A 7,884-nucleotide genomic window follows, 5' to 3' on the forward strand; every position below is an offset into this window, starting at 1 on the left:
TCTTCTCCAGCACCACAGTTTAAAGGCATCAATTCTTTCATGTTCTGCCTTCTTTACAGCCTAGTTCTCACAACTATACATGACCACTGGGAAGACCATAGCCTTCACTATTCAGACTTTTGTTGGCAGAGTAATGTCTCTGCTTTTCAATACGTTGTCTAGGTTTGTCATCGCTTTCCTGCCAAGAAGCAATCATCTTCTGATTTCATGGCTACAGTCACCGTCCGCAGTGATTTTGGAGCCCAAGAAGAGGAAATCTGTCACTACTTCCACCTTTTCCCCTTCTATTTGCCATGCAGTAATGGGGTTGGATGCCATGATCTTTGTTTTTTTAACATTTAATCTTAAGCCGGCTCTTTCACTCTCCTCCTTCACCCTTATCAAGAGGCTCTTTAGTTCCTCTTCACTTTCTGCCATTAGAGTGGTATCATTCACCTCCTTCAGTAAGAAATCTACTAGTACTAAATAAACAAAAACTGGCTTACCATAGACAGGTCCTAGATAATTTCTATATATGTTAATACATGTTGGTTTGGATTAATTTGTTCATCAATATTTGAAACATGCTGAAATGCAACCTGAATGTGGTATAAATACTAGCAGACTAGAAGTCTTGTCTCCACTTTTAAACTATTTCCATAATCTTGAGCAGGTTTCTTAACTTTCTGGACTTCGATTTTTATGGATTAAAAACAATAAAAGGAAGCTATTCTGCATGATTAAGGCCTTTTCTAGTTCTATGGCTCTCTTTATTTTGCTAGCATATTTTCATATTTTATATGATGTGGAACATCTGGATTTATATTTAATAATAAAAAATCAACAAAGAATTGAATGTGCATATGTTATTTTTATAATTGCTTATCTTCGAGCAAGATTATGATATCTCTTTTCTGCTGTTGGATAACTTAATATATGCTCATTTAGATGTATAAAAATGGAAACAGGATCACTTTTACTCATCCTTCAAGGAACAGTTCATCAACAACTTTATTAAGTTCCACCTTCATTCCTAAACCAAATCACCATTTCTCTGGTGTTCTACAACAGTTTCCTTAATCTCCGCTGGAGGACCCATTTCATTCTGTACCATATTTCTAGTTAATTATTTACCTGCTTATCCTCCCTGCTAGATTATAAACTTGTTTGAAAGTGTGGGATGTTTTATTTGTCTTTGTGTCATCTGCAGCTTTGAGCATAGTGCCTTGCACATAGGAAGCATTCCAGAAATTTCTTAGTTGACTCCATCACTACTAGTAAATCATATTTATACAACCAAGACTAGCAATACTCAGTACTCACTTTTAAACAATTATACTCTAATATTAGAAAGTTCTTTGTATATCATCTATACACTCTTCTCTCAAACCCTGTGGACCAGTCAAAACATCATTCTTTGACTTGGGCATGATTTTTTTCTTATCTCTGATGTGGGTCCTGCCTTTTCTCTTGCCTGGTACATTCTTCCTACTCCCCCTTTCACTATCTCTCTTTCTCTAGCCAACTTCTACTTATTCTTTGCCACAGCCATACTTTTCTCCAAGAAGCATTCCCTAGTCCTTCAAGCCATATCCAGGCTGGGTTAGCTATCCCTCCCCCATGTTCTTATGGCCTTTGGTACTACTACAACCATTATACTTATCAACAGCTTTGTGCTATATTTATTTTCTCCTCTATTTTCTCTGTATATAAGATCTGGAAATTCAGAGCTTCACTTGTATTATGCATGATTGTATCCTCAGGGATACAACAGGGTCTAGCACACTTTTGGGATGAATATATGACCTTTAATCATTTTTTTTTATAATGTAAAAACAGAATCCCAGCAAATTAATGACTTGCCCAAGACCTCACAAGGTTAATGTAGCCCTCTTCAAATCAGGTTGGATATGGATCATTTTAGCCCTCTTTTTCCCCTATATGCTCAAGAAAAACACACCCTGTTAGAATTGTTGCCATTTCTGAGTGGGGAAAGAAGAGAGATGTTCACATCACTGAGTAACTGTATTACTAAAGAAAGAGTATGATGATGGTTGATGGGTTGTATTTTGTGCAGTCTAGTGGATTTACTAGATATTCATGCTTTGGTTGACTAGAAGGATTTACTAAATATCAAGCTAGAAAGTACAAAATACAACATAAGCAGGCAGGTTGATGAAGAAAGGAAAGCTACCTTCTAGAGCCAGGAATGAAAGAGAGGGTCATGTCTACAACCACTAGTGCTGGTAGTTAATAAATTTAGGTCTCAAGTCTTAAAATTTGTGACATGGGAAAGTCAGATCATAAAAGTCTTCTCGCAGCTGAAAAAAACAATTGCTCAATAGTAAACTCCGGGAGTTGGTGATGGACAGGGAGGCCTGGCATGCTGCAGTCCATGGGGTCGCAAAGAGTCGGACACTACTGAGCAACTGAACTGAACTGAACTGAACTGAATTTAAAATTATATTTGGGATGTAACCACAAAGTGTATCCTTTGATATACATATAGAAGTACCCTCTGTTTTCTTAAAAATGGATTTAATATTATAATTAATATAATATTTGCAATTATTTTTTACCACTGTAAAATAATGACCATAAAATTACAGACCAGGTTCAGAGGTAACATTCAGTTCTATACCCTCTTGACCAAGAAATAGTGAAGTAAAAAGTCAGCTTCTTTCCTTCCAAATCACAAAATTTTCATATGGGGGAGAAGAACTGTTGTCAATTTTAGCAGCTATAACTAGGATTGAAACAAATACTGGTGTGTGTGTTACATTAATTACTTATCTATGAAACACTCAAAGTTTCTCTTGCAAACCCCTTCTTGGGACAATATGCAGTGTCGTAAACAAAGAAACATCAATATCTATACTTGTTATTTGTCTCACTGTACATTGCACCAAGTAGGTGGAGCTTCATTCTATCTGGTGCACTATCATAAAAAACAAAAGTCTCAAACTATGGGCAAACACAAAGGGGCTAAATTAAAGTGTCTGTTCATCTATCACTCCACCTGGTGAAGAACAACCAACAGCTGATCATTCATCTGCCATTTCAACATGAGCAAAGTAGAAAGAGATAACTCACTCTCAAATGAAGACATATTTTCCAAGAAATCAACAGCCATACATTATATGGGTATACTTGTACATGAATGTCTTAGAATATATATCCATATTTCTATCTGTGTATGAAATTTTGAACACCCTCACCACCACCACCGTCCCCCATTTTTTAACAAGAAAAAGTTTTTGAATAACAGTTCTTGAGTTCCAGCAGGTGTAAAATTTGTGAGGATTCACAAACTTCGCTGCTATCAAATTGATAGTAATTTATGAATTATTTAGTTTCAAGGAAGAGAAAAAAGTGGAAAAGAGTGGGGAAGGATAACTCCCTTCACAATGAAAAAACACATATTCACAACCACACATGTGCAAGTTCATAAATGAGAGACCTTCAAAACAATAGTGAAAAGATGTACTGAGTACAAATGTTTTGTAAATTAACTCTCTAGAAAAAGATAATTACGTTATTATATTAACAGGGACATTTCAGTCACTCTTTTTCCCACTTAGAATGTGGGTTGTTCATATCAAGGCCTGTCATCAAATTTACAGGGCATTTACTAACTTAGATTTTAATAAAAGTAAAAAACAGTATTAAAAAATTGAAAGGTGACAAATTTGATTTAAATGGATACTGTACTCCAGGCAAATGTGTTGTTTGAATTCTGCCTGATGTACCACTGCTGCCAGGAAGCATTAAAGTAATAGTGAATGGTCAATATGTGCTTACATATCACATGTCAGGCTTAGCAAGAATGTTCCGCTCTTAGAAAATTATATTGTTAAAAATAAGTGACAAAGCTTGAGTAGCCCCTTCAAATTCATAAAGACATTTGGAGGAACTGAAACATGCTTATAATAAAACCAGGATTTCTAAAATAGAGGCTAGAGCTCTTGTAGCATCTTGCCAAGTAATCAGATAAAAATGATTACACAAATTTCCAACAATAAATTCCTTCTGCATTTGCTGAGTGAGCACATAGGGAAGGAAAGAAGCTCATCCTTAGAACCATATTTTTATTTATCAGACTTTTCTGTGGAGGCTTTATAAGCATTTGTTTCCCCTCTCTCCCCTTTAATGCTCTTTCTGAACAGATCTTGAGAAGCCCTTGAAATGGAAAACTCAAACTTAAATCCAGACTTAGAGCCAGGATCCATTTTTTGACAGTGAAAAAAGCAAAAAAATCATCTCAAACTTCCTTGTCACTATCCAAGTAAGTATTCTATCTATCATAAGAATTGTGGTTCCTGGGTAACAGATTAGGTACATCAATAAAATTCTGTAACCACAGTTTGAGACAAATGCCCTGATTCATATACGGTCAGAGGTCGACCAAGGTCATATGGAATCCAAAGCATATTTATCACTGGCCAAGCTTCAAACTGAGTTTTAAATTTTGTCAGACATGAAAAACTGCTACCAGATGGTGTCAAGATAATTCCTCTCTGTGTTAAAAACACACTTAGGTATAGTCAATAGTAAAAATCAAATAATTAGTCTGAACACCAATACACACCTGGCACCATTCCTATCGCAAGTTAGGAGGTATATCATTATGGTTTCTGTCTCTCTCCAATTAAGAAAACCCACACAACTAATACATAGTTGCTTATAACACAATTAGAAAATGGTGATATTCTAGAGCTATGGATTATCTCAAGCCAATAGGAAGAGACATCATGTTATTCCCAAATCGTAACCCTGTTTCCAACGGCAAGAGAGAATTAGAGGTTCACTTCCTGCCACCTTCATCTCTACCATACACCCCACTCAACTAAATGAAAATTAGTTGAAACTGTGAGATGTTCAATCTCTGCTATATAAAAGAACCCCCATTATTATAAATTCCCCTATCATGTGGCTAAATTCCATTCTTCAGTTAATCTAAAAAGACAGTACAAACATTTGGAAGCGCCTCAGATGTGAGAAACCACATGCTATTGGTTCACAAAGTAAAAAGTTGAAGGCATCAGACAACTCGGCGAAGGAGTGTATTAAGACTTCCAGATTAGCAAAATAAAAAATATCATACATTATAAAGCACAAGGAAGACTATTAACAATTAATTTGTAATATGTTTGCTTTTAAAATATTTTAGAAAATATGAATTATTCCATTTAATGACAAGTATTTGTTTAGCTTGAGGCACTTCACTGGGTGAAGTAGGGGTTTAGGGATCTAGAGTCACAATTGTTCTGTTAAGATGAAAATCACATTATGTTTTAAAATGTGGATCTGAGAGGCAACAGACGAATCCTGGCAATGGTCGTTTGTGAATGTAGAATATCACAAAATGCTGAGGGAAATTGTTTGAATCATTCTAGGTACCCAGAATCTCTAAGCAGGCTTCCCATTTCCCCCCAGGAGTCCTGCACTGACTGAGAGCCTCATGTCATTTTAATTATCAACCTTCCTGAGAGCAGTTTTCAAGCTACAAAGTGGCCAAATTACAGGACTTCTGGAATTGGGGTTCGTTTCCTAGAAAACCATTACTTTGGATAGGGTTCTTGTTTCCCCCACACCTCAGTGGAACACAATAAAGATTTTATTCTCGGCTCCAATAATTATTGGCAAGAGCATGATGCCTCCCTCTGTCATCACACAGGAAAAAAAACACATGAAGAAGATCCCAGGGCCCAGGAAGATGGGGTCAAGTGAGGTCACAACTGGCGACAAGAAAACCATCCAGCCTTTGAACACAGAGACTGTAAATGTCTACTGTTTTTTAAACTTATTATTTTTGGCAGGGTTGCATATGTTCTCTGTGCTCATTGCATGAATCTGGCTGATTATTATTCCAATCACCAGAGGAAGAGAGAGTCACATTAATTTGTAGTAATTAATAGCACTGATGCATTTGACAGCGCATGTTAACAAGCCTCTTTGATTGTTTGGATCTCTAACTGCGGCCCTTCTTGTTTGCATCACCTCCAAGGAATTCATAATATCAAAGCTTAACGGTATCTGATACTTGTCAAAATGCAATTTATAAAAGTTTAATTCTTTTATTGATTTAGTTTGGTTTTGATGCCTGCAGAGTCAGCTCCCTTGACAGAACTTAGCGGATTCAAATGCTTGTCACCAGCTCGGCCTCCTTTTTTGCAGGGAACAATTGCCATAGGCCAAGCCAACAGGCATGGTTTAATTGCCATTAATTAAAAGCATAAATCTCTTTTTTCTTCAGTTGCTCTGCTCTTAAAGGGGGTTGCACATCTCTCTCTTTTCCTGTATTTGTCAGAACACCTTCTGGCAAGCAAAGTTAACCCATTCCATCTTTCTAAGCACTAGAAATTCTGGGATAATCTTTTGAAGCATTGCTCTTATGATCTGATGTGAAATGCATGCGGTTCGGTGATATTTAACAAACTGGATTTCTTCTTTATTGCAGTATAATGAGGTCAAATGAATCCCTCCATGGGTTGTATACATGCTTAAGTGGTTTTTGCATCATATTCTTTTTGACAGCAAATAAAACAGCAGCCAAACAAAACATCAGCTACTTAAAATTAGGAGGGAGGGGGGAAGAGGATAAGGATGAACCTTTAAAACAAAAACACATATATGCTTTTAACATTAGGTGCAAATAACCTTGCAACAAAAGAAATCTGCCTGGTCATTTTCCGATTGGAAGCAATTAGTGAGATTCTTGGGATAAAGGGAAGTGCTGAGTTTAACAGAGCCCAAATGATTATACAGTAAATATTATTCCTGCTCCGTTTACCTTCTAGTATTATCATTAAGTCTATTTCATTTAGATGGGACCCAGCGATGTTGTGAGCAAGGTAAAAATAATGAGCAGAACTCATCGCTCACTTTGATGGGGGAAGGTAAAGGGGGTGGGTGAAGTGGGTAGGTTCTTTTTATTATTTTTTTACTTGCCCACAATTATCCTATGAAATGATTATCCACCAGGTTTTGCTATTCAATGGCGGTGTCAAAACAATTCGCTTTCCCCTGGCTGCCAAACGCCTTCTCTTTCCCCCTCAGTCCTGCCTCCGATCCGGGGAAGTGTCGCTGTAAGCAGATTATTGCTTTAAAGCATTTACACATATTAGTTTTGCTGCATCTGCCAGCTTTAGCAGGATTGCCGAGCCGCGGAAGTCCTCCTCGCTTTATTTAAAAGGGGGAAAAAAAAAGTTCCGCGGTGGGCTGCTCGGCGAGCTCAGCGCATGAATATGTTACGTATCTGTTTTCACTCGGTCAAGGTGGGGAAAGGAATTGAGTTCTGGCCCGGGTGCACTTTTTGCGAAAATCTTAATAAGCGAATGCGGTGTTGTTTAATTGGGAGCGCTCGAGCTCGACTTGCTGCTGCTGCTGCTGGAATCTCTGGAAAGTCGAGCCTGCGGCCCCGCGTATCTCGGGTGGTGGCGGCGGCTGCAACGGGAGTCCCAGCGCCCGGTCCTAACCCGCTGGGCGACCTACACACCCGTCATCCGCGTGCGTGTGCGCGCGCGCGCGCGCCTGGCTATTGCTTTTTTTTTTTTTTTCCAAAGCCAGGCGTTAGAAGGGAGGAGGTTCCAATTAAAACCAAAATAAGCTGCTTTAATGGTCTTTTAAATTGACAAGTGAACAATGATTTTAGTATTGGTATCTGTCAAAGGTCCTAGGAAATCCTCAGCTGATAAGGCCCAATGCTTCCAATTAGGAACCGTGCAGATCTGCAGCCAATAATGATTTCTGGGTCCCTGCAGAAATGCTGCAGACACTTATTGCAAATTACTGACAAAAAGCTCTGCTGTATTGATGAGAGGAAGTACAGGCGGCTTTCGGTGTCCCCGTCAGGTATACCTCATAATGAGAGAGCTTGAAGTTTTGACTTAGCCTTTTTCCTTC

The sequence above is a fragment of the Giraffa tippelskirchi genome, chromosome 5, assembly GCF_054371585.1.
Source record: "Giraffa tippelskirchi isolate mGirTip1 chromosome 5, T2T-mGirTip1v1.2.pri, whole genome shotgun sequence".
Taxonomy (NCBI): domain Eukaryota; kingdom Metazoa; phylum Chordata; class Mammalia; order Artiodactyla; family Giraffidae; genus Giraffa; species Giraffa tippelskirchi.